Here is a 27,761-nt window from a genome sequence, read left to right as displayed (position 1 = left end):
AAATATTTAGTGCAATGATATGCGATGCATGTGGCGTGCAAGTCACATTGATAAATATAAGAACTGTAGCTAAATATTTTTGGGCCAGCTACAGATTTTTTGGTCAGCAAAATGTTGTCCAAAAATGTTGTAATACACTCCAAAAAATACTATAGTACCAAAAAAAGGACAGAATTTTCTGCGCACTCACATCTAATGCCTGGGAGTAAAAAAACTTTTTAAATTGTTAGATTTTCTTGTATTGAAATGACCTGGCTGTAGTCTGCAGTGTGACCAAGCAAAATAAATGTAGAAAAAAGGGGGCTCTGTATCACTTTGTAATAAAATTAGCAGGTATAAGGTGCAAAAAAAAATCCTAGCCGTGGATACGTGCAGCTACGTGTATATAAAATATGCAGCAGAAGACAGTAATGGAGCCTTTTGATGTATGCAGTGAGATCTATATACTCACATACAGTGCCTGCATGCCTTGCACTGATGTTGATAGGTGCACATAGACTCCCCTGCCTACCTAGCACTGCAATCAATGTATCACTGAGTTAGCCCTAAAAAGGACTTTTGGTTTATCATGATTTGTGGATTGAACACTAGTAGACCCACACTAACTAATAAAAGAAAGAATCTGACCCTATATCAGCAGCAGCTCTCTTTACACTAGCTGAGTCTGGAGCAGAATGCGGCGAGCAGGGAGGCGCCAGGTCTCATATACAGTAGACCTGATGACGCTGTGTGGCCATCCAATCACTGTAATACCACAAGAAAGATGGCTGCGGTATTACAGAGCATGGCAGTCAATCCCTGCATGTTGATTGGCGCTCTAAAAAGCGCCAAAAGAGGAGGAGACCCGAGCTCCCACAGAATAATCCCGGAAATGCTCGGTGTTCGCCGAGTACACAGAGCACAGTGATACTCGGGCGAGTACCAAGTAGTGGTGAACACGTTCGCTCATCACTAGTAATAATACATAGACCTGTTCTCAGCCCTGAAGTCTGCAGGTACTGTGTAGAGATGCAACAAAGTTAAGTGTGATTACATTTTCAGCTTTCATCTCCATCAGACAGTGTGAGTGGAAGGGCATACAGCAATGTGGAGTGTGATTAAAAACACCTCCAGATCTCTTCTCAAGGTAGTCAGTGTACATGGAAGCAGATACAACAGTCCTGAGTGTGTGAGGGAGTGCCAGGGACATAGTCATGGCTGAGTCTCTATACTTTAACACGCCCTGGTCTCTCATCACATGAATATAGTGTCCCCTTTGCAGCATACCTTACACTTCACCTTCTTTACCATCAGGGTCCCATCGGGCAGGCTGAACATCCACTGCTGCTGTTGTTGCACATAAAGACACAGAGTTGTTTCAACCTTCAAATGCAAAACTTTACTCTCTTGTTTTCACAGCAGTCCATATTTGTTACAGCTTCAATAACAGATTCCACAATGCACATTTCTTTCTCTTTCCCTGTACTTCTCTCCTTGTCACACAGCACGTGCCTGGCATGGACCATATCATATGGTTCCTCAGCATCCTACCTGTTCAGACTCTCTGCGCTTGAATATTCCCTCAGCTGTTTCGCAACAGATCTGAGGGCATCAACCCATGCAATGATCTGCCACATGGTGAGCAACCTGCACTTCATTACTGCTATTGTCATGACTCTGGACAGGATGGTGCCACCTCCACCCTGGTCAGGTCAGGGTTAATTTTATTCCACCTCTCTTTGGTTCTGGGGTGGCTATTTAATGTTGGCAGTTCCTGGATTTTGTGTCGGTAATCCTTCTGTATACTCGGCTTGTGGTTGCTGACCCAGCTTTACTCGTCTGTAAACTTTGTGCCTCTGTACTTGTGTGCCTTGCTGTGTATGACTCGGTTCTGTTCCCTGACTTCTGCCTTTGCATTCTGCTTTGTACTGTTTTGTCTCTCCCGTTATTCAGACCCCGTGGCTTGTCCCTGTTTACTCTTTGTCTTATCATTAGGTACTTCATTCCCTCCTGGCTTTGACCCTCGGCTATACTTGACTATGTTCTCTGTCTGTGCCCTGCACTCTGTGTGTCCTGTGTCTTCCCTGCATTCACGTGTGGTGGCTCTGCTCCCTCTTGGTCACGTGACAGCTATGTGCCAGGTCCTGCTCACTGCATTAGTTTAAGGTCCTTGATCTTGGCGTGCTTTGTTTCTGCACTCCCTACATTTATTCACGTGCCCCCCATCAGCGCCCCCTAGGCAGGGCCAGTGACACCTAGGGTGTCACCACAGCTATGACTTCTCCTGCAGCTCCAATTACTACGACAGCTTCCACTGCTATCTCTGCTGCTGTTGCTCTGACCAACTGGCCCTGGATGGCTGGGCTTCTTACTTCAATGTTGCAGGGTCTCTGTGTTGTCCCTGGCTCTGAAGCCCTATTGGATGCCTGGGGCCCCCTGCCCCTCTGACCTGTACCAGCTCCCTGTCTTCACTAAACTCCAACCAGGAAATCCTCCTATGTTATCACACACTCGCCCCTCCTATGTCAACCATTTACTATATGGAACTCCTACCTTCTACTATGTACACTATAATGCCCCCATCTAGAGTCCAGAAATTGGCACTGCACTTTCTCTACAGCAAAATAATCTACATTGTCTAGAAGCAGCTAGAATACTATACATATACAGGGTGGGCCATTTATATGGATACACCTAAATAAAATGGGAATGGTTGGTGATATCAACTTCATGTTTGTGGCACATTAGTATATGGGAAGGGGAAAACTTTTAAAGATGGGTGGTGACCATGGCGGCCATTTTGAAGTTAGCCATTTTGGATCCACCTTTGTTTTTTTAATGGGAAGAGGGTAATGAGACACATCAAACTTATTGAGAATTTCACAAGAAAAACAATGGTGTGCTTGGTTTTAATGTAACTTTATTCTTTCATAAGTTATTTACAGGTTTATGACCACTTATAAAATGTGTTCAAAGTGCTGTTCATTGTGTTGGATTGTCAATGCAACCTTCTTTTCCCACTCTTGACACACTGATAGCAACAACACAGAAGAAATGCTAGCACAGGCTTCCAGTATCCGTTGTTTCAGATGCTGCACATCTCATATCTTCACAGCATAGACAATTGCCTTCAGATGACCCCAAAGATAAAAGTCTAAGGGGGTCAGATCGGGAGATCATGGTGGCCATTCAACTGGCCCACGATGACCATCATGATGATGTGTTGCCCTATTTATGCATTGAAGATGGCACGTTCCCTGAGTTTTATCAGCAAGATGGTGCACCACCACATTATGGGTGTCATGTACGAGCATTCCTACATGAACAGTTTCCTGGAAAGTGGATTGGTCTTCGTGGGCCAGTTGAATGGCCACCAAGGTCTCCTGACCTGACCCCCTTAGACTTTTATCTTTGGGGTCATCTGAAGGCAATTGTCTATGCTGTGAAAATATGAGATGTGCAGCGTCTGAAACAACAGATACTGGAAGCCTGTGCTAGCATTTCTTCTGCAGTGTTGCTATCAGTGTGTCAAGAGTGGGAGAAGAGGGTTGCATTGACAATCCAACACAATGAACAGCACTTTGAACACATTTTATAAGTGGTCATAAACTTCTAAATATCTCATGAAAGAATAAAGTTATGTTAAAACCAAGCACACCATTGTTTTTCTTGTGAAATTCTCAATAAGTTTGATGTGTCACATGACCCTCTTCCCATTGGAGAAAATAAAGTTGGATCCAAAATGACTGACTTCAAAATGGCCGCCATGGTCACCACCCATTTGAAAAGTTTTCCCCCTCCCATATACTAAAGTGCCACAAACAGGAAGTTGATATCACCCACTATTCTCATTTTACTTAGGTGTATCCATATAAATAGCCCACCCTTTAGTGTAACATACACAGTACCAGTGTGTAGAAAAGCCGCGGAGACACCATCACGTGTTTCTCAATGCAAGCAATAAATAGTCAGGTATTTTCTACATGCATTTGCATATTTCCCATAAGTGATGGGGGCAGTGTTCTGGATCACTGCGTTGAGAAACACGTGATGGTGTCTCCGCAGTGTTGGATGTTTTGATCTCCCCAAGGTCATTCATCCTTATGTTTATACACAGTACCACACTACAAAACGCATACCATATTAATAAATCACATTTAACCAAAATGTAATTAATGGGATAGGGGCGCACATCAGTCCTTGTAACTCCTTACAATTATGATTATAAACATTTCCAGCTTTCATTTCACAGCAGTCAATACATCTCCTTCCTAAACACTGACTGCTGTTAGATGAAAGCTGGAAATCTTTGAAATTACTAGAGATGAACAAGCACTAAAATGCTCAAGTGCTCAGTATTCAAAATGATCAGGTCGGATGCTTGGACAGGCTTAACTCGAGTACTAAGTACAATGTAAGTCAATTGGCAACTCGAGCATTTTTCCTGAAGAAGAAGCTTAATTCTAAAACTCTGGGCAAAACCGTCAATGAAAAAGACCTGGGTGTATGGGTGGATGACAAACTCATATTCAGTGGCCAGTGTCAGGCAGCTGCTACAAAGGCAAATAAAATAATGGGATGCATTAAAAGAGGCATAGATGCTCATGAGGAGAACATAATTTTACCTCTATACAAGTCACTAGTTCGAACACACTTAGAATACTGTGCACAGTTCTGGTCTCCGGTGTATAAGAAAGACATAGCTGAACTGGAGCGGGTGCAGAGAAGAGCGACCAAGGTTATTAGAGGACTGGGGGGTCTGCAATACCAAGATAGGTTATTACACTTAAGGCTATTTAGTTTGGAAAAACGAAGACTAAGAGGTGATCTTATTTTAATGTATAAATATATGAGAGGACAGTACAAAGACCGTTCTGATGATCTTTTTAATTAAAGATCTGAAACAGGGACAAGGGGGCATCCTCTGCGGTTGGAGGAAAAAAGGTTTAAGCATAATAACAAACGCGGATTCTTTACTGTAAGAGCAGTGAGACTATGGAACTCTCTGCCGTATGATGTTGTAATGAGTGATTCATTACTTAAATTTAAGAGAGGATTGGATACCTTTCTGGAAAAGTATAATGTTACAGGGTATATACACTAGATTCCTTGATAGGGCATTGATCCAGGGAACTAGTCTGATTGCCGTATGTGGAGTCGGGAAGGAATTTTTTTCCCCAATGTGGAGCTTACTCTTTGTCACATGGTTTTTTTTTGCCTTCCTCTGGATCAACATGTTAGGGCATGTTAGGTTAGGCTATGGGTTGAACTAGATGGACTTATAGTCTTCCTTCAACCTTAATAACTATGTTACTATGTAAGCTAACAGGAGTGCTGGAGAGGCAGGGAAATCACTGGAATGGAAGGAAACAGTGCTCAAATGTAATGAGGAAGATACTTGGATGCTACTCTGTCTCCTAGGTTGCTGCTGTTGTTGTCAGAGTACTACTCCATATTTGTGGACTTAAAATAAAACACACAAAGCTGAAGCTAAAAATGAATTTTGCAGAAAAAAATGTTAGGAAAGATTATTTCCTGTATAATGACTTGAAGGCAAAATTGAAAGGAAAAAAAAATAACACCTCTTCCACCTCTTGATAGATGGGCCATCTCTCAATGTATTTCTCCAACCTATAACAACAGTAGATGACACAGTAGAGGGGGAAATAAACACCCACCGATATTTACTAGTAAATGTAATTTTAATATTTAACTTCCTTATATGGGCATGTGATATGTGTGACATGGTCAGACACATCCTGTTTAATTTATGAAGGAGGGATCCTGAAACTCACAAAGTCTATGTGGACAATACAAGAACTTTGAAAAATTAGAAGGAATAGGGACTCCCATACACCCTGTATTAGACATAAAAGAAGGCTTCATTTGCATTCTTTTAAAGGGAACCTGTCAGCAGGATTGTGCACAGTAACCTACACACAGTGTCAGGTCGGCACCGCTTTACTGATTGAATTGATACCTTGGTTAATGAAATCCATCTTGTGATTGTTGTTTAATCTTTATTTTCAGTTTTGAGTTAATGATATGCCCGTGCTCCGGGGCAGGACTGTGGGGGTCTTCATGTGGTGCTCTGATTAGCTATTCATAATACAGACTGCTGACAGGTCAGTGATCCCTCAGGGACCTGCCCCCTATTTTACATAATGAATATTATATGTACATACTGAAAAAAATCAGCCATGGCACCCTCACTGGCAGCATAATCGCAGGTGTACTGTGCTTATAATTAATGTGCTTGAGGTTATCCTGATAAAAAATCCATTTGAAAATGGCACCCACTGTGCCTGTGCAGTAGCAGCTATCGCTGTATATAGTGGTGATCCAATAGCTTCTATTGCGCAGGCACTGGCAGCGCCATCTTCGAGGAGAATTTTTTTCTCTAGTAAGATGATGTCATTGGCACCTGCGCAATAGCAGCTATCGGATCACCTCTACATACACCGAGACCTTCTACTGCATAAGCACAGCGGGTGCCATTTTCAAATGGATTTTTTTTTCTCTTAATATCAGGATAACCTCAAGCACATTAATTATAAACACAGTACACATGCAATTGTGCTGCAGCGCAGGTGCCACGGGTGGCACCTGCCTGCAGATTTTTTTTTTTTTTAGTATGTACAGTACATATAAAATGCATTACATAAACTAGGGGGCAAGTCAGTGAGGGATCAGTGACCTGTCAGCAGTCTCCAGTATGAATAGCTAAACAGAGCACCACAAGCAGACCCTCCACAAGCTGCCCTGGAGCACGAGCATATCACAACCACAAGATGGCTTTCATCCAACAAGGTATCATTTTAATCAGTATAACAGCGCCAATCTAACACTGTGTGTTTGTTACTGTGCACAATTCAGCTGACAGGTTCCCTTTAAAATTGTTAGGTAGTGAGACTCGAAGACTCATAAAGCCTATGTACTAAGTGCAAGGGCTGCCAAAAATTAGAATGAGGGACTGCAATACGCTCTGGAAAACCCGAAGAGAAGGGATTCACAAAAACCATTTTTTTCCCATTTTTACTAGTGGCACTCCTAGATGGGTAAAGCCTATGCATTAAGTTTAAGAGCTGCCAAAAATTAAAAGGAGGGGCTGCAATACATCCTGGAAGACACATATAGAAGGGCCTCAGGAAACATTTTTCGCAAGCCTGTGCAGTAAGTGCAAGGGCTTAAAAAAACAATTACAGCTGGTGATTATATATATATATATATATATATATATATATATATATATAGTGGTGCAGTGACCAGTGTTACAGCCAGGGGGCGCTGTGTGTGTGCTTCAAGATGCGCTTGGAGGCATAAATGTGATGAAACAGTGACTGGCAGAATTGTAGATGGCCGGTATGTGTGTCGCAGAGGAGGACACTCTGCGCTGTCAATCTAAAGTTATGTTGTGGTCTGGGACCTGTGGTCCCACATATAAATGTGTAAGTTCTAATGGGAGATTGGCAGGGCTAGTTGTGTGAGATGGGCAGGACAAACTAGCCACACACACCCACACTCCCACCCAAGGGAGTGGTTACAGGTATGTAATGTGACCAGGGTGTGGGTCACATGTTCCTGTGTGGTTCCTGTGTTTGGATCTGAATGGTCCAAGTGCAAGGCCCTGGAAGCCTGTGTTGGAAATCCTGGGAATTCCTGAATAGCACATGGTTGGGCTTTGGCACTGAGTAGCCTGTGTGCTGTAGGTCCTGCACGGTCAGTGTTGGAGGCTCCTGGGAGTGGAGTCGTCCTGGAAGCACTATGAGACCGTCGACCTGGACGGTCAGTGTTGGAGGCTCCTGGGAGTGGAGTCATCCTGGAAGCACTGTGAGACCGTCGACCTGGATGGTCAGTGTTGGAGGCTCCTGGGAGTGGAGTCGTCCTGGGAGCACTGTGAGACCATTGACCTGGACGGTCCTGTTGTGGACCTTGGACTGATGTGGAGTCCACCTGTGGAGAAGGAGCTCCTAAGAGGTAACCCCTGGTATGGGCAAAAGAACTGTGTGCGCTAAAATAGGACAGTTGCTAAACTGTGCAGTCACCCGGTGACTGGAGAGATACCAGTGTGACCACTGAATGATTTGTAAAGCCATATTTGATGAACTAAAGGACTATGTGAGGTCTGTGATATGTAACATGGCCTACAGTGGTTTATGATGAGAATATAATAAACCACATGGACTGTTTATCTGAAAAAACGTGCCTGTCTATGGTTATTCTGCTGCCAAGCGAGTGTCCCCCAAGACACGTAGTGGGTGAAACGCTACAATATATATATATATATATATATATATATATATATATATATATATATATGGAATGTAGAAAAAAGTATCATGCACATCCTGTAAAAATTATGAAGGAGGGCAACATACACACCCTGGAAAAATTAAGAGCAATGGTCGCTTGATGACCCTTTTACAAATTATGAGTGAGGGCCGCCTGATAGCCCTCTAAAAATTATATGCAAGGGCCGCACTGTTCTTGCTTCAAGAGTGGTGTCCCACTCCCCCTGTTGTATAATCCCATAGCAGGCACAGTTTCAACTAGCCCACGGCCTCAGGCCTCTGCGTGCGCCATCACGTTCAATTCACTGTTATTTAACACTTCTTACAAATTTTAAAACAGGTATATTATATATGCATGCAAACTCTCCAGTATTAATAGGGAAAAGAAAATATGTAACCCTGAAAAGAACTTTTGTTTTTAGTTTGCAGAAGTAGTATACTTATAGAACTGTAAGGCAATAAATCCTTCCTATATGCTTCTAATACAAAACTATCCCTACCACCACCAGCCATCACTACACTGAATGGAGGTAACAGCGGTTTGACAAGAGAAAAGACATTATGTATCCCTGAAAAGAATTTTTGTTTTAATGGTGCAGCGGAGGTATACAAGTACTGCTATAGCCAAAATAGATGAACAATACACAGCGTGTTTATATACAAACCACCTGTGCCTATACAGGGATTACTAACAAGAAAAATTCCATGCAATTACAATAGATATATCCTATAAGCAAGTACTGCACAGAACAAGGGGATCATTATCAATAAAGAAGTATCTTTATTAAATACAAATGGCAATATTAAAATACATAAATACAGCAAGGGGAAACTATGAAGGTGACAACTACACCAGGAACCAAAGGTAAGAGGTTAACGCATTGCCCATAATCACAAATACGAACCCCATAGCAAATGTTGGTGTGCTAGTGATCCATCATATTGGAGAATAACACTACGCTGGTAAGAAGCATCCAGCACCCACATCCAAGCTAGCATATAGGACAGTAAACATAAATTAGTGCAGCATAGATACCTCAAGCCTGCGGCGCCACCACCCCATACGCGCGTTTCGGCGTGCGTGCCTTCTTCCGCTATAGCAGTTAAATACTGCACTGCCAATATGACTGCTTTAATCTAAGCTCTCCCTCCTAGATCAACTCTCCCTGAACTGCTTTCAGAGGAGAATGTGCCGAGCATTGCCTCACTGGGTTATATATAAGACCCGATGACGCAATGTGGTCAGCCAAACACAGTAATTCCAGTAACCAACATGGCAATGACATTAATGTGTATGGCAGGAAATCCCGCATGTTTTTTTTGGCTGTCTAACAGCCTCAAAACATGAGAGGCACGGACTTGAGCATGGCGCTAGAGCACCTACGATACTCGATTGAGTAACAAGTGTACCCAAACATCGCGATGATCAATCGAGTATCGAGCAAGTGGTCAACATGCTTATTCGTCACTAAAAATTACACTCAGTTCTCCTATACTTTACACAGTAACTGCAGAGATCAGGGCTGAGAGAAAGAATGTCTGCCATTACATGACTTGCTGTCACGGGTATGCCGTGACAGAAAAAGCCCAGAAGATGGCGGTGTCTGGTAACACAAACTCCTGCACTGGTTAGAAGCACTTCATCATCGTATTAAACAGTACAGATTTTTCCTTGCTAACATTGCAACGGTTAAGCTGTTCAATTGAAGCTCCTGGAGCTATCCTACATAAATTTTCTCAACTGTACAGTGTTGCCACTCTCCTTTGCTATATTTGCACCCCTCTGGAACTAAGGGATTGCCAGTGTTAGTTCTTAGTGCCTGGTTCTGGAGTTGGAGATGTTGTTTGTGGTTGGAGTTAGTGTTTGAAGGTTGTTCTGGAGATTGTGACACAGACAAAACTTTTGCATTATATTGGTGACAAATGGTTCTGTCTACTCAATATAACTGTTATTTCAACAAAAAAGTTGCAAACATTTTTAAAGTGCTGAGCAACTGTATCTTGTAAACACTATCACCATAAAAGAGGAACTGGCCACTTCATTAATAATAATCTTTAATAATCTTTATTTTTATATAGCGCTAACATATTCCGCAGCGCTTTACACACATTATCATCGCTGTCCCCGATGGGGCTCACAATCTAAATTCCCTATCAGTATGTCTTTGGAATGTGGGAGGAAACCGGAGAACCTGGAGGAAACCCACGCAAACATGGAGATGCAAAGATACAAACTCTTTGCAGATGTTGTCCTTGGTGGGGTTTGAACCCAGGACTCCAGCGCTGCAAGGCTGCTGTGCTAACCACTGCGCCACCGTGCTGCCCATTCATTGTGGAGATTTGAATTATTTTATTTAATGTAAAACAGTTTTACAATATACTGTATGTATATGAGGGGGCTTTGGTCAAGCCTTGGTGTGGCCAACTGCTCATTTCACTGTTGCTCTCTCATTTACCATCCTCCACCTCTCACATTATGATGATTGACAGAGCTCCAATGAGTGTTTCTTATATTGAATCCTCAGCCCTGCACACACTGACTTTTACAGGAGCCAAGAATACACATAAGGTCAGTGTGTGGATGCCCTCTGATCACCCTGAATCCTGTCTGTGTGATGACAGGAGAGGAAGATGAGAGCATGCACACACTGACACTGTGTGCACTCGGTGACTGTTGCATGTGAGCAAGCTTTAATTTCAGTCTCCTGGGATCAATCATCTTGCCTGAACTGCTGTTAACTGCATATAGAGATATGATTCACATTAGCCACACGGACATAATGAATAATAGTCTAGAGGCTAATTAAACAGATATTCTCGTGTTCCTTCAGAAACCATTGCCCGGTCTTCCCCTTCCTGCTGACTGGTTGGAAGGTAGTGAACTCTAGAATGATTGACAGTTCAGACTAGCAACATGGTTGCACCACTGGTCTGAATTGTGCACTCTCCAATGCTGCAAGAGAAGGCAATATTTTCCTGTGCAGCACTGGAGGAGCACAAAGGCACTGAATCAATCAAGATCTAGGCAAGCTTTAGAGTGGCGCTTACAAGCTCATTATCAAACAGCATTTAATAGCTCCATTTCTTGCCAAATGTAAGCATTAGCAGTATACAATACAATTCTAAATGGCTCCATTTTGAGAATAGAGATCATTTTTAATAAGAGCTAAATTGTAAAGTTGTTTGTAATACACGCACTGTGCAATTGACTCATTCATCTTCATAGATATCTCTGTTATATCGGGCATTATCACACACTTACTTTTCTGAAATCACTCTGACTTTCCACTTCACTTAGCTCTTCTGCCTCAACACAACCCAGCACATTATCCACCAGAACCCAGAACCCCACTGAAAACAATAAATTCCCAGACTGTTAGGAAAAAAACAATCTCTCTCTTTCTCCCTCTCCAAAAGTTTTTAAAAACACATTTATCATAAATTTTGACACAATTAATGCAGATTAAAAAAAAGTTGTTCTCACACTCACCAAGTTTACACTGATATCCTAAAAAAACAAAAGTTCATACAGAAAAATAGTGTACTTATTCTTTGTGAATTAATTAATTTACATAGTAACATAGTAACATAGTTAGTAAGGCCGAAAAAAGACATTTGTCCATCCAGTTCAGCCTATATTCCATCATAATAAATACCCAGATCTACGTCCTTCTACAGAACCTAATAATTGTATGATACAATATTGTTCTGCTCCAGGAAGACATCCAGGCCTCTCTTGAACCCCTCGACTGAGTTCGCCATCACCACCTCCTCAGGCAAGCAATTCCAGATTCTCACTGCCCTAACAGTAAAGAATCCTCTTCTATGTTGGTGGAAAAACCTTCTCTCCTCCAGACGCAAAGAATGCCCCCTTGTGCCCGTCACCTTCCTTGGTATAAACAGATCCTCAGCGAGATATTTGTATTGTCCCCTTATATACTTATACATGGTTATTAGATCGCCCCTCAGTCGTCTTTTTTCTAGACTAAATAATCCTAATTTCGCTAATCTATCTGGGTATTGTAGTTCTCCCATCCCCTTTATTAATTTTGTTGCCCTCCTTTGTACTCTCTCTAGTTCCATTATATCCTTCCTGAGCACCGGTGCCCAAAACTGGACACAGTACTCCATGTGCGGTCTAACTAGGGATTTGTACAGAGGCAGTATAATGCTCTCATCATGTGTATCCAGACCTCTTTTAATGCACCCCATGATCCTGTTTGCCTTGGCAGCTGCTGCCTGGCACTGGCTGCTCCAGGTAAGTTTATCATTAACTAGGATCCCCAAGTCCTTCTCCCTTTTTGGGGATGGAAGGTATTGATCTATTCCAGGAAGAGTAGAAAGCAGGAGTGTAGCTCTCCTCACAATCATTCTTCGAGAAGTCCTGACAATCTGAAGAGGGTTTAGCAAAGAAAATAACTTTTGGTATTGGAATACAAAGGACTAGAGTAAAGTTATTTTCTCTGATGAAACCCCCTTCAATCTGTTTGGGAGATTTGTATGAATGATTATCTGGTGAAGAAAAGCTATGTGTTATCATGTGTCCTGTGCCAACAGTGAAGTATCCTGAGACCATTCATGTGTGGGGTTGTTTTTCATCTAAGGGAGTGTTGATAGCATGATAAAGGACCGTGTTATAAGGCAAAAGTGATAACTTAGGGTACGTTCACACTAGCGTTGTGCTAGTGTGCGTCGGCGCCGCGTCGGGCAACGCAGCGGCGACGCACGCGTCATGCGCCCCTATGTTTAACATGGGGGATGCATGCGTTTTTGCTTGTTGCGTTTTGCGACAAATGCATCTTTTTTGCCGCAAGCGTCGGGCCAAGAAAACGCAACAAGTTGCATTTTTCTTGCGTCCGATTTTCGGCAAAAAACGACGCACGCGTCGCAAAACGCAGCGTTTTTGCGTGCGTTTTGCCGCATTTTTCGGTGCGTTGTGCGTCGCGTCACCGACGCAGCGGTGCACAACGAAAGTCTGAACGTAGCCTAAGTGGCTTGGTGAATACAACAGTGATATTTTTAGGTACAATGCCAGGAAACTCACCAGATCTCAACCCCATTGCAAACATGTGGTCATCCTCAAAAAGTGGGTTGACAAACAAAAAATTGCAAATGTTGAATCTTTGCATGAACTTGATGTATTTGTTCATAGAAGCATAGAAATGCTTAACATTGTACTTCAATAACCATTGAAACATCTGGCTAATAGATCTAAAACCAATGAAGCAGCAAACTTTGTGAAAAAACACAATTTGTGTCAGTCTCAAAAGTTTTGAGAATGACTGCATTTCAGTGCAGTTGGCACGTTTTGAGTTGGTGAATATGTCTGAAAAAATCATGCATAGTATTATTAGATAATTGTTTAGTTTTGAAAACTTGAGAACATGCTGCATGTTCTAACTATAAGCTGTTTTTGGTGTTTTATGGTGTTAAGAACTTAATTATTTCAAGTATAAACTCTAAAAGATATCGTTAACCTCACTACGTTATGCCAAAGAAATATAATCTGTAAATACTAAATTATTATAATCTTTATATTGAAAACATAATACACTGAATAATTAAAGTCTACTAAAACTATGAAAAAGTCACACAATATTTCAATGAATAAGTAATAAAATCAGAAAAGGGTTTGAATGAGGTTTGAAAAAATTTGTACTCTTTATGCCAAGAATATGACTCTACAGTCAGTGTATATTACTCTTTGTTCAGTAGCTTATGGCATATATTGAAGTCATGCTGGATCCTTGACAAGTAACAGCGCTTTTGTCTTCTCCTCTCTCCAACTTCTGCTATCTCTCTGAGGCAAATATGATGCTGCGGAGAAAAGATCAATCTTTGCGTCAACAGAACAGACAGCTGACCCAGCTGGAGCAGGACAAGCGTTGACTGGAAGAGAGCATCAACAATGCTGAAAGTGCCCTGTGCACAGCAGCCAAGTATACTCAGGCACCTTAGGGAGATCACTTACAACAAACAAGAGATCAATTTGTACTTTCATGCTGAGGCTTTTTTACGTTTTTACTTATGATAAAAAAAAATCCTTAGAAAACAAATGTACATCTCCTTCTTATATCCTTTGAAAATTCCCTGCTAAAGCTTTGGATTGCAATTCCCCAGATAACGTAGACTCTAGGTGAACGTCAGGCATAATGCTCAGCTTGAATTTTCACATTATTTTCATTTTATTCAATGCACAAACTATAGATACAAGTGCAGACAGTATGATTCAATCATTATGATGATGATCTATGATTTGATTGCTAATACAGACACAAAATTGAGATATTAAAAGAGTGAGCCTTGCCAATGTATGTTTTAAAGATAACACTAACTGTGCTTTATTTCAGTTCACACAATTCTGGAATTGAAAGCAAAGGGATAGTCTAAAGTTGGCCATACTCATTATATAAAGATATCCAAATCCAATGTTTTTGACTCGGGTCTGCCATATTGGATTTTAATGCTTAGTCTTTTGCGAGGCAAATTGCTCGCATAGTTGTCTTGTTTCTCATGTTGGATTTGGCAATATTTGCTATGTCTTTCTATACTGATGAGGTTTTAGATGATTTTGCCTGTTTAGAGATCATGGTAAAGCTGGATGAATTGTGGTAGAAAGTTCCAGATCAGTAGAGCTCATTGAAAGTCTTAAAGAAGAGAATGAGAAGGTTGGTGAATAGAGCTACAAATGAGACAGTAGTCATGGCTTTTTGGAGGAATGTATGCTTGCTCTTTTGTAGAGAGTTTCAGAGATGAGTACTAAGATTTTTAACTGTCCAGGCCTCATAATTGGCAATCAGTGGATGGCTTGACGAGATAGAGTGGCATCAGGTGACAAGTTTCAGAGAGAAAATTTGCAGAGCAGAGATGATTATATCAAGATGGAAGTGTTAACGATATGTTGATTTTACGTTATTATGGAGAAAACACTAATATTTAAGATAAGAAAATTTAAGGTTGTGTTCAAGAAATTTAGCAGTGTGAAAAAATGTGACAAGTGCCTGGGCAATAAGCATTCAAAGATGTATTGAGCATTGAGTAATGATATTGATTTGGATATGAAAGCAGATGATAAAGTAAAATTATTAGACTTCTGCTATTTCCATGTTTATGTACAGGAAAAGAGAGGGGATAACATAGGCAGGCAGCAATGGAAAATAGTTAAGATAAAAAGTAAATGCCTCGAAAGTAAAGTACATGTGAGTATCATGTGGATACATGTGATATTGGAAGACAAAAAAAATGTATCTCATTCACTAAGATCAAACTTATAGATAAAATAAAGAAGTCCAATCACAGAGTGTTGATGTACCACTACAAAAAGAGGACAAGAATATGAGAGAACACAGGAGCTGAATACAGTTAATGTATGACCTAAGAAGAAATCACACAATATCAGTGCATGTTCAAACACATAAAAAGCAGAATTCAAACCTAAAAAGAGTTCTAAGAAAACAGAACCTGGACCTCAGATTTGGTCTTCATGAAATCAAGAGTAACGTCACCAAAGGAAGTTAAAGAGTTAGAATTCAGACTGTTCCTTGTTAAAGAATTAGAACAATAAGGGAGACTTTTTTTTAAAATTTGGCCAATGTCACTTTATGTGGTAATAACTTTGGAATGCTTCAACAAATCCCAGTGATTTTGAGATTGTTTGTTCGTGGCACATTATAATTTCTGATAATGGTAAATTTAGGTTGAAATGTTTTGTTTGCTTTTAAAAATATCAAAAATTTGACAAAAATGTAAATAAACGTGCATTTTCAAACTTTGAATGATTAATCCTTTAATCCAGATAGCCATACCACACAAAAACATTAATAAATAACATTTCCCTCATGCCTACTTTAAATCAGCATCAATTGTAAAATGCAGTATTATTTTGCTAGCGTTTTAGGAGGTTTAAAAATGTAGCAGCAATTTTTCATTTTTCTCAAGGAAATGTGCAAAATGTATTTTTTTAGGGACCTATCCAGGTTTGAAGTGACTTTGGGGGTTCTATATATTGGAAAATCCCCACATGTGATACCATTTTAAAAACAGCACCCCCTGAAATATTGAAAACTGTTGTCAAGTAGTTTATTAACCCTTCAGGAGATATTCAGAAATTGATGTCAAGTGGCATAACAGAAATGAAAATTTTTATTTTTACCACCTAAATATAACATCTGAACAGGTTACAAGAGCCGTCAGACTTTAAGGTGGATATTTGGTCGTGAATTGCCATGGCAAGCATCAGGACCACACAATCATGATCTTAGGGTGCTGATGGGGATAAGGAGGGAGCCCCACACTCTGTTAACCATTTATATGATGTAGTCAATTTTGACAGCAGCATCAAAGGGGTTAAACAGATATAGATGGTGCCAATGCCGATCGTGGATGAGGCAGTAAGTTGTCAGCTATAGTGTCCTACGGACAGCTGATGGATTGTCCCCAGCATGGGGATGCTATTATATTATGTCTCAGGTCAGTAAGAAGACGTATTGGCGGTCATTAAGAGGATATAGCTTTTTTATGTTTTGTCGCTTTCACACAATTAGAACTATTTTATAGAAAAAATATTTATTTTTGCATCACTTTATTTTAAGAGCCATAACTTTTTTTGGCTGATGGAGCTATACAGCAGCTTTTTTCTTGCGGGCCAAATTTACATTTTCAGCCATATTTTTATTTACATTTTTCTGTTTTATCGTGTTTTATTCCACTTTTTGTTCTGACGTATGATGATAAGGCATTATTTTTTGCCTCATTTTTTTTTTTTTTTTACATTATCCACTAAAGCGGTTAACTAGTGGGACAGTTCTATAGATCGGGTCCTTCCGGATGCAGCAAAATCAAATACCGTATATACTCGAGTATAAGCCGAGATTTTCAGCCTACTTTTTTGGGTTGAAAGTCCCCCTCTCGGCTTATACTCGAATCATACCCGGAGGTCGGCAGGGGAGGGGGAGTGGGGGCTGTGTAATTATACTTACTGTACCTTCTCCCGGCGCGGTCCCTGCACGTCCCTGCTTCTTCCAGCGCTGCAGATTCTTCCTGTACTGAGCGGTCACATGGTACCATTCATTACAGTAATGAATATGCGGCTCCACCTCCCATAGAGGTGGAGCCGCATATTCATTACTGTAATGAGCGGTAACGGTGACAGTTCACTACAGGAAGAAAATGCAGTGCTGGGGAACAGACCTGCAGCGACTGTGCCAGGAGCAGTTAAGTATGATGGGGGGCAGTGCGCGATACTCACTTGCTCCTCGTGCCACCGGCGGCACCGCTGTGTCTTCCGCGTCCTCTGCAGTGACGCTCAGGTCAGAGGGCGCGGTGACGTGATTAGTGCGCGCCGCCCTCTTCCTGAACGTCAGTGCAGAGGATGGGAAGACACAGCAGCGGTCAGCGGTGGAACGGGAAAGGTGAGTATGTAATTTTTTTAGTTTTTTAATCGCAGCAACAGCTTTTGGGCCAATTATCTGTATGGAGCATGTTATGTGGCCATGTGCAGCATTATATGGGGGCAAATGTCTGTATGGTGCATCTTATCCGGCCATGTGCAGCATTATATGGGGGCAAATGTCTGTATGGGGCATCTTATCCGGCCATGTGCAGCATTATATGGGGGCAAATGTCTGTATGGGGCATCTAATCCGGCCATGTGCAGCATTACATAGGGGCAAATGTCTGTATGGGGCATCTTATCCGGCCATGTGCAGCATTATATGGGGGCAAATGTCTGTATGGGGCATCTTATCCGTCCATGTGCAGCATTATATGGGGGCAAATGTCTGTATGGGGCATCGGGGCATCTTATGCGGACATGTGCAGCATTATATGGGGGCAAATGTCTGTATGGGGCATCTTATCCGGCCATGTGCAGCATTATATGGGGGCAAATGTCTGTATGGGGCATCTTATCCGACCATGTGCAGCATTACATGGGGCAAATGTCTGTATGGGGCATCTTATGTGGCCATGTACAGCATTATATGGGGCAGTTATTTGTATGGAGCATCTTATGGGGCCATAATCCACATTTGTGGAGCATTATACGGGGCAAATGTCTGTATGGAGCATCTTATGGGGTCATAATCAACATTTGTGCAGCATTATATGGGGCATATTTTAATATGGAGCATCTTATAGAGCCCATCATAAACTGTATGGAGCATTATATGGGGCTACGGATTCAATATGGATATTCAAAAACACTTAACCTACTGATGTCTTAATTAATTTTAGTTTAATTGGTATCTATTTTTATTTTTGAAATTTACCGGTAGCTGCTGCATTTTCCACCCTAGGCTTATACTTGAGTCATTATGTTTTCCCAGTTTTTTGTGGCAAAATTAGGGGGTCGGCTTATACTTGGGTCGGCTTATACTCGAGTATATATGGTATGTGTACTTTTATTGCTTTTTTTGTCAAAATAATATTTATTTATAGGTTTTTCATATATATATATATATATATATATATACACACATAATTTTTATTATTAATATAATTTTTTTTATAAATAAATACTTTTTTCACTTTTTTTTACTTGTTTACTAAGTGTAGGACTGTGGGACTTTCAGTTATTGCAGTATGATCGAAATTAAAAGGAGCATTTCTATACCTTATAACTAGAGATGAGTGAATTTGATTGGGTCAGGGCTTATTTGGCAAGCTATAGCGTTTACCAAATAAGCTGCAGAGGGAACCCGGCTTCATGGATGGCGCCGAATGGTCAGCTGTTTGGCTTTGCAACTGCATGTGTTGCGGCTGTGTGATAGTCATGACACATGTATGGAGAGTCCAACAAACAGGCTCTCCATGCATAATAATAATAATAATAATAATAATCTTTATTTGTATAGCGCCAACATATTCTGCAGCGCTTTACAGTTTAACAGTCTCAAAACACAAGTCATAAGTAAAAAATGTTAACAATACAATCATTAAAGCAAAATTAGACGACCCTGCTCGTGAGAGCTTACAATCTACAATGAGGTGGGGGAGATACAACATACAGGTGTGTATTTACAAGATGTAATCATTGTAAAACAATGAAGGTCCAGCCATCTTGAGGGATAGATGGAGCTGGTGAATGTGCTACACACGCACACTTACACATAAAATGACTTAGATTAGTGAACGTGATTGAACGCTCTGAACAAATGCATTTTGAGGGAGCGCCTAAAACTATGCAAATTGTGGATAGTCCTAATTTGTTGGGGTAGAGCATTCCAGAGGATTGGCGCAGCGCCGGAGAAGTCTTGGAGTCGGGAGTGGGAGGTACGGATTAGTGCCGAGGTTAGTCGAAGGTCATTAGCAGAGCGCAGCTATCGGTTAGGCTGATAGACAGAAATGAGAGAGGAGATGTAGGGGGGGCCGCACTGTGGAGAGCTTTGTGGGTGAGAACAAGTACTTTGAATTGGATCCTATAATGAATGGGCAGCCAATGTAAGAACTGGCGAAGAGTGGATGCGTCTGAGTACCCATTAGCCAGATGGATAACCCTGGCTGCTGCATTAAGTTTGGACTGGAGAGGGGAAAGTCGAATAAAAGGGAGGCCAATTAATAGAGCGTTGCAGTAGTCCAGGCGGGAGTGGATCAATGCAACAGTGAGGGGTTTTGTTGTTTCCATGGTGAGAAGAGGGCGGATTCTAGAGATGTTCCTTAGTTATAAGTGGCAAGAGTGGGCAAGACATTGTATATGGGATGTGAAGGAGAGATCGGAGTCAAACATAACACCCAGACAGCGTTCCTGCTGCCGGGGTGTTATTATGGTGCCATCTTCGGAGAGAGAAATGTCAGATTTAGGGAGGTTAGTAGAAGGTGGGAGCAGAAGAAGTTCAATTTTGAAGAGGTTGAGTTTCAGATAGAGAGCGGACATGATGTTGGAGACTACGGACAGACAGTCACTGGCGTTCTGTAGTACTGCGGGGGTAAGGTCAGGGGATGACGTGTATAGTTGTGTGTCATCAGCGTAAAGATGGTACTGAAAGCCAAATCTGCTGATGGTGTGTCCAATTGGGGCCATGTAGAAAGAGAAGATAAGGGGGCCAAGGACTGAGCCCTGAGGTACCCCGACAGCAAGAGGAAGAGGAGATGACTTGGAGCCAGCAAACAAAACACTGAAGGAGCGGTCAGAGAGATGGGAAGAGAACAAAGAGAGAGCAGTGTCCTTAACCCCTTTACCCCCAAGGGTGGTTTGCATGTTATGGACTAGGCCAATTTTTCTCTGGAACGCTTCAACGGATCCCGGTAATTCTGACATTGTTTTCTCGTGACATATTGTACTTCTTGATAGTGGTAAAATTTCTTTGATATTACCTGCGTTTATTTGTGAAAAAAACGGAAATATGGCAAAAATTTTGAAAATTTTGCAATTTTCCAACTTTGAATTTTTATGCAATTAAATCACAGAGATATGTCACACAAAATACTTAATAAGTAACATTTCCCACATGTCTACTTTACATCAGCACAATTTTGGAACCAAAATTTTTTTTTGTTAGGGAGTTATAAGGGTTAAAATTTGACCAGCAATTTCTCATTTTTACAACACCATTTTATTTTAGGGACCACATCTCATTTGAAGTCATTTTGAGGGGTCTATATGATAGAAAATACCCAAGTGTGACACCATTCTAAAAACTGCACCCCTCAAGGTTCTCAAAACCACATTCAAGAAGTTTATTAACCCTTCAGGTGTTTCACAGGAATTTTTGGAATGTTTAAATAAAAATGAACATTTAACTTTTTTTCACAAAAAATTTATTTCAGCTCCAATTTGTTTTATTTTACCAAGGGTTACAGGAGAAAATGGACCCCAAACCTTGTTGTACAATTTGTCCTGAGTACGTGCATGACAGAGCTCGGAAGGGAAGGAGCGCCATTTGACTTTTTAATGCAAAATTGACTGGAATTGAGATGGGAGGTGTGGTGAGCACTTTGACCCACCAAGTGCTTCACAGAAGTTTATAATGCAGAACCGTAAAAATAAAAAATAATTTTTTTTTCACAAAAATTATCTTTTTGCCCCCAATTTTTTATTTTCCCAATGGCAAGAGAAGAAATTGGAACCAAAAAGTTGTTGTACAATTTGACCTGAGTACGCTGATACCCCAAATGTGGGGGTAAACCACTGTTTGGGCACATGGGAGAGCTCGGAAGGGAAGGAGCGCCGTTTGACTTTTCAATGCAAAATTCACAGGAATTGAGATGAGACGCCATGTTGCGTTTGGAGAGCCACTGATGTGCCTAAACATTGAAACCCCCCACAAGTGACACTATTTTGGAAAGTAGACCCCCTAAGGAACTTATCTAGAGGTGTGGTGAGCACTTTGACCCACCAAGTGCTTCACAGAAGTTTATAATGCAGAACCGTAAAAACAAAAAAATAATATTTTTTTCACAAAAATTATCTTTTTGCCCCCAATTTTTTATTTTCCCAATGGTAAGAGAAGAAATTGGAACCAAAAAGTTGTTGTACAATTTGACCTGAGTACGCTGATACCCCATATGTGGGGGTAAACCACTGTTTGGGCACATGGGAGAGCTCGGAAGGGAAGGAGCGCCGTTTGACTTTTCAATGCAAAATTCACAGGAATTGAGATGAGACGCCATGTTGCGTTTGGAGAGCCACTGATGTGCCTAAACATTGAAACCCCCCACAAGTGACACTATTTTGGAAAGTAGACCCCCTAAGGAACTTATCTAGATGTGTGGTGAGCACTTTGACCCACCAAGTGCTTCACAGAAGTTTATAATGCAGAACCGTAAAAATAAAAAATAATATTTTTTTCACAAAAATTATCTTTTTGCCCCCAATTTTTTATTTTCCCAATGGTAAGAGAAGAAATTGGAACCAAAAAGTTGTTGTACAATTTGACCTGAGTACGCTGATACCCCATATGTGGGGGTAAACCACTGTTTGGGCACATGGGAGAGCTCGGAAGGGAAGGAGCGCCGTTTGACTTTTCAATGCAAAATTCACAGGAATTGAGATGAGACGCCATGTTGCGTTTGGAGAGCCACTGATGTGCCTAAACATTGAAACCCCCCACAAGTGACACTATTTTGGAAAGTAGACCCCCTAAGGAACTTATCTAGATGTGTGGTGAGCACTTTGACCCACCAAGAGCTTCACAGAAGTTTATAATGCAGTGCCGTAAAAATAAAACAAAAATTTTTTCCCACAAAAATTATTTTTTAGTCCCCAGTTTTGTATTTTCCCGAGGGTAACAGGAGAAATTGGACCCCAAAAGTTGTTGTCCAATTTGTCCTGAGTACGCTGATACCCCAAATGTTGGGGTAAACTCCTGTTTGGACACACGGGAGAGCTCGGAAGGGAAGGAGCACTGTTTTACTTTTTCAACGCAGAATTGGCTGGAATTGAGATCGGACGCCATGTCGCGTTTGGAGAGCCCCTGATGTGTCTAAACAGTGGAAACCCCCCAATTATAACTGAAACCCTAATCCAAACACACCCCTAACCCTAATTCCAATGGTAACCCTAACCACACCTCTAACCCAGACACACCCCTAACCCTAATCCCAACCCTATTCCCAACCGCAAATGTAATCCAAACCCTAACCCTAACTTTAGCCCCAACCCTAACTGTAGCCTTAACCCTAACTGTAGCCTTAACCCTAGCCCTAACCCTAGCCCTAACCATAACCCTAGCCCTAACCCTAGCCCTAACCCTAGCCCTAGCCCTAACCCTAACCCTAACCCTAACCCTAGCCCTAACCCTAGCCCTAGCCCTAGCCCTAACCCTAACCCTAGCCCTAACCCTAGCCCTAACCCTAATGGGAAAATGGAAATAAATACATTTTTTAAATTTTTTTATTTTTCCCTAACTAAGGGGGTGATGAAGGGGGGTTTGATTTACTTTTATAGCGGGTTTTTTAGCGGATTTTTATGATTGGCAGCCGTCACACACTGAAAGACGCTTTTTATTGCAAAAAATATTTTTTGCATTACCACATTTTGAGAGCTATAATTTTTCCATATTTGAGTCCACAGAGTCATGTGAGGTCTTGTTTTTTGCAGGACGAGTTGATGTTTTTATTGGTAACATTTTCGGGCACGTGACATTTTTTGATCGCTTTTTATTCTGATTTTGGTGAGGCAAAATTACCAAAAACCAGCTATTCATGAATTTCTTTTGGGGGAGGCGTTTATACTGTTCCACGTTTGGTAAAATTGATAAAGCAGTTTTATTCTTTGGGTCAGTACAATTACGGCGATACCTCATGTATATCATTTTTTTATGTTTTGGCGCTTTTATATGATAAAAACTATTTTATAGAAAAAATAATTATTTTTGCATTGCTTTATTCTAAGGACTATAACTTTTTTATTTTTTTGCTGATGTTGCTGTATGTTGGCTCGTTTTTTGCGGGACAACATGACGCTTTCAGCGGTACCATGGTTATTTATATCCGTCTTTTTACCTCTCGCCAGGACAGCACCCTACAGGAGAGAGGGATCTGCCCCACAGGAACAGGAAACCTACAGAAAGATAAAGGGGGGCGGTCCGCCTTTCCTCCTCAGCTTTTGGTTTCCTGTTCCTGCGGGAACGACAGGACTCTGGAAGCTACAGATGTACCTAGGCATGCACGCCGCCTGTGCAGTCTCTTCGGAACGGCAGGGGCTGCAGCCTGGAAGCAGCGTCGGGGGAGTTCCTCTAGACAGCTCCCTCCTCGTCTGGGAGGCATACAGATGGCCGGGTCCGGAGAAAGCCGCCCGGCATCTGCATTATGCGGCGGCTTCAGCGGTGGAAACCCTCTCCTGGAGGGGTGAGTGAGAGGAGCTTCCGGCATGGCGGTCCAGGGCTGGAAGGCAACACCGCGCGTGCGCTGACCGCCATAAGTGAGTTCACCCCGGAAGTAGATGTTAAACTTCTGGGGTAAGCAGGCCAATATCAGCGGTGTTAGGGCTAGCGGAACGCACCAAATAATAAGACAGATAGAGTATGGTGCGTTCGCAGCCCGGGGTCCACCGTGCAGAGATGGAACCTGCTGCCAAGTAATGACGGACTATATGGCGGTTGTTATGATCAGGTAATTCAGAACCACAATGGACATTGAAGTTCAGAGCACACAAAGTGACCTGACATTTACCATAAACATAGGACAAGCTCTGAGACATGGAAACTCTGCTGACCGCAATCCCTAATCCTATCACACCACACTAGAGGTAGCCGTGGATTGCGCCTAACGCTCCCTATGCAACTTGGCACAGCCTGAGACACTAACTAGCCCTGAAGATAGAAAAATAAGCCTACCTTGCCTCAGAGAAATTCCCCAAAGGAAAAGGCAGCCCCCCACATATAATGACTGTGAGTAAAGATGAAATACAAACACAGAGATGAAATAGATTTAGCAAAGTGAGGCCCGACTTACTGAATAGACCGAGGATAGGAAAGATAGCTTTGCGGTCAACACAAAAACCTACAAACAACCACGCAGAGGGGCAAAAAGACCCTACGCACCGATTAACGGTACGGAGGTGCTCCCTCTGCGTCTCAGAGCTTCCAGCAAGCAAGAAAAACCAATATAGCAAGCTGGACAGAAAAAATAGCAAACAAAAATAACACAAGCAAAACTTAGCTTATGCAGGATAGACAGGCCACAGGAACGATCCAGGAGGAAGCAAGACCAATACTAGAACATTGACTGGAGGCCAGGATCAAAGCACCAGGTGGAGTTAAATAGAACAGCACCTAACGACTTAACCTCATCACCTGAAGAAGGAAACTCAGAAGCCGCAGTACCACTCTCATCCACAGGAGGGAGCTTGGCCACAGAATTCACAACAGTACCCCCCCCCTTGAGGAGGGGTCACCGAACCCTCACCAGAGCCCCCAGGCCGACCAGGATGAGCCACATGAAAGGCACGAACCAGATCGGCAGCATGGACATCAGAGGCAAAGACCCAGGAATTATCTTCCTGACCATAACCTTTCCACTTAACCAGATACTGGAGTTTCCGTCTCGAAACACGAGAATCCAAAATCTTCTCCACTATATACTCCAATTCCCCTTCAACCAAAACCGGAGCAGGAGGATCAATAGATGGAATCACAGGTGCCACGTATCTCCGCAACAATGACCTATGGAACACGTTATGGATGGAAAAAGAAGCTGGAAGAGTCAAACGAAAAGACACAGGATTAAGAACCTCAGAAATCCTATATGGACCAATGAAACGAGGCTTAAATTTAGGAGAGGAAACCTTCATAGGAATATAACGAGATGACAACCAAACCAAATCCCCGACACGAAGTCGGGGACCCACACAGCACCTGCGGTTAGCGAAACGTTGAGCCTTCTCCTGGGACAAAGTCAGATTGTCCACTACATGAGTCCAAATCTGCTGCAACCTATCCACCACAGTATCCACACCAGGACAGTCCGAAGACTCAACCTGCCCTGAAGAGAAACGAGGGTGGAACCCAGAATTGCAGAAAAACGGCGAAACCAAAGTAGCCGAGCTGGCCCGATTATTAAGGGCGAACTCAGCCAAAGGCAAAAAGGACACCCAATCATCCTGATCAGCAGAAACAAAACATCTCAGATATGTTTCCAAGGTCTGATTGGTTCGTTCAGTCTGGCCATTTGTCTGAGGATGGAAAGCCGAGGAAAAAGACAAATCAATGCCCATCTTAGCACAAAAGGCTCGCCAAAACCTCGAAACAAACGGGGAACCTCTGTCAGAAACGATGTTCTCTGGAATGCTATGTAAACGAACCACATGCTGGAAAAACAACGGCACCAAATCAGAGGAGGAAGGCAATTTAGACAAGGGCACCAAATGGACCATCTTAGAGAAGCGATCACAAACCACCCAAATGACCGACATTCTTTGAGAGACGGGGAGATCCGAAATAAAATCCATAGAGATATGTGTCCAAGGCCTCTTCGGAACCGGCAAGGGCAAAAGCAACCCACTGGCACGAGAACAGCAGGGCTTAGCCCGAGCACAAATCCCACAGGACTGCACAAAAGAACACACATCCCGTGACAGAGACGGCCACCAAAAGGATCTAGCCACCAAATCTCTGGTACCAAAGATTCCAGGATGACCAGCCAACACCGAACAATGAACCTCAGAGATAACTTTATTCGTCCACCTATCAGGGACAAACAGTTTCTCCGCTGGGCAACGGTCAGGTCTATTAGCCTGAAATTTTTGCAGCACCCGCCGCAAATCAGGGGAGATGGCAGACAAAATTACCCCCTCTTTGAGAATACCCGCCGGCTCAGACAAACCCGGAGAGTTGGGCACAAAACTCCTAGACAGGGCATCCGCCTTCACATTTTTAGAGCCCGGAAGGTACGAAACCACAAAGTCAAAATGGGAGAAAAACAGCGACCAACGAGCCTGTCTAGGATTCAACCGTTTGGCAGACTCGAGATAAGTCAAGTTTTTGTGATCAGTCAAGACCACCACGCGATGCTTAGCTCCTTCAAGCCAATGACGCCACTCCTCGAATGCCCACTTCATGGCTAGCAACTCTCGATTGCCAACATCATAATTTCGCTCAGCAGGTGAAAATTTCCTGGAAAAGAAGCCGCATGGTTTCATCACCGAGCAATCAGAACTTCTCTGCGACAAAACAGCCCCTGCTCCAATTTCGGAAGCATCAACCTCGACCTGGAACGGAAGCAAAACATCTGGTTGGCACAACACAGGGGCAGAAGAAAAACGACGCTTCAACTCCTGAAAAGCTTCCAAAGCAGCAGAAGACCAATTGACCACATCAGCACCCTTCTTGGTTAAATCAGTCAACGGTTTAGCAATGCTTGAAAAATTAGCGATGAAGCGACGATAAAAATTAGCAAAGCCCAGGAACTTCTGCAGACTCTTCAGAGATGTTGGCTGAGTCCAATCATAAATAGCCTGAACTTTAACAGGGTCCATCTCGATAGTAGAAGGAGAAAAAATGAACCCCAAAAATGAAATCTTCTGAACACCAAAGAGACACTTGACCCTTTCACAAACAAAGAATTAGCACGCAGGACCTGGAACACCATTCTGACCTGCTTCACATGAGACTCCCAATCATCCGAGAAGACCAAAATATCATCCAAGTATACAATCAGGAATTTATCCAGGTACTCTCGGAAGATGTCATGCATAAAGGACTGAAACACTGATGGAGCATTAGAAAGTCCGAATGGCATAACCAGGTACTCAAAATGGTCTTCGGGCGTATTAAATGCTGTTTTCCATTCATCGCCCCGTTTAATACGCACAAGATTATACGCACCACAAAGATCTATCTTGGTGAACCAACTAGCCCCCTTAATCCGAGCAAACAAATCAGACAGCAACGGCAAGGGGTACTGAAATTTGACCGTAATTTTATTTAGAAGGCGGTAATCAATACAAGGTCTCAGTGGACCATCCTTCTTGGCCACAAAAAAGAACCCCGCTCCCAATGGCGACGATGACGGGCGAATATGACTCTTCTCCAAAGACTCCTTCATGTAACTCCG

This window comes from Ranitomeya imitator, chromosome 1 (genome assembly GCF_032444005.1).
Source record: "Ranitomeya imitator isolate aRanImi1 chromosome 1, aRanImi1.pri, whole genome shotgun sequence".
NCBI lineage: Eukaryota > Metazoa > Chordata > Amphibia > Anura > Dendrobatidae > Ranitomeya > Ranitomeya imitator.
Note: the sequence above shows the minus strand (reverse complement) of the source record.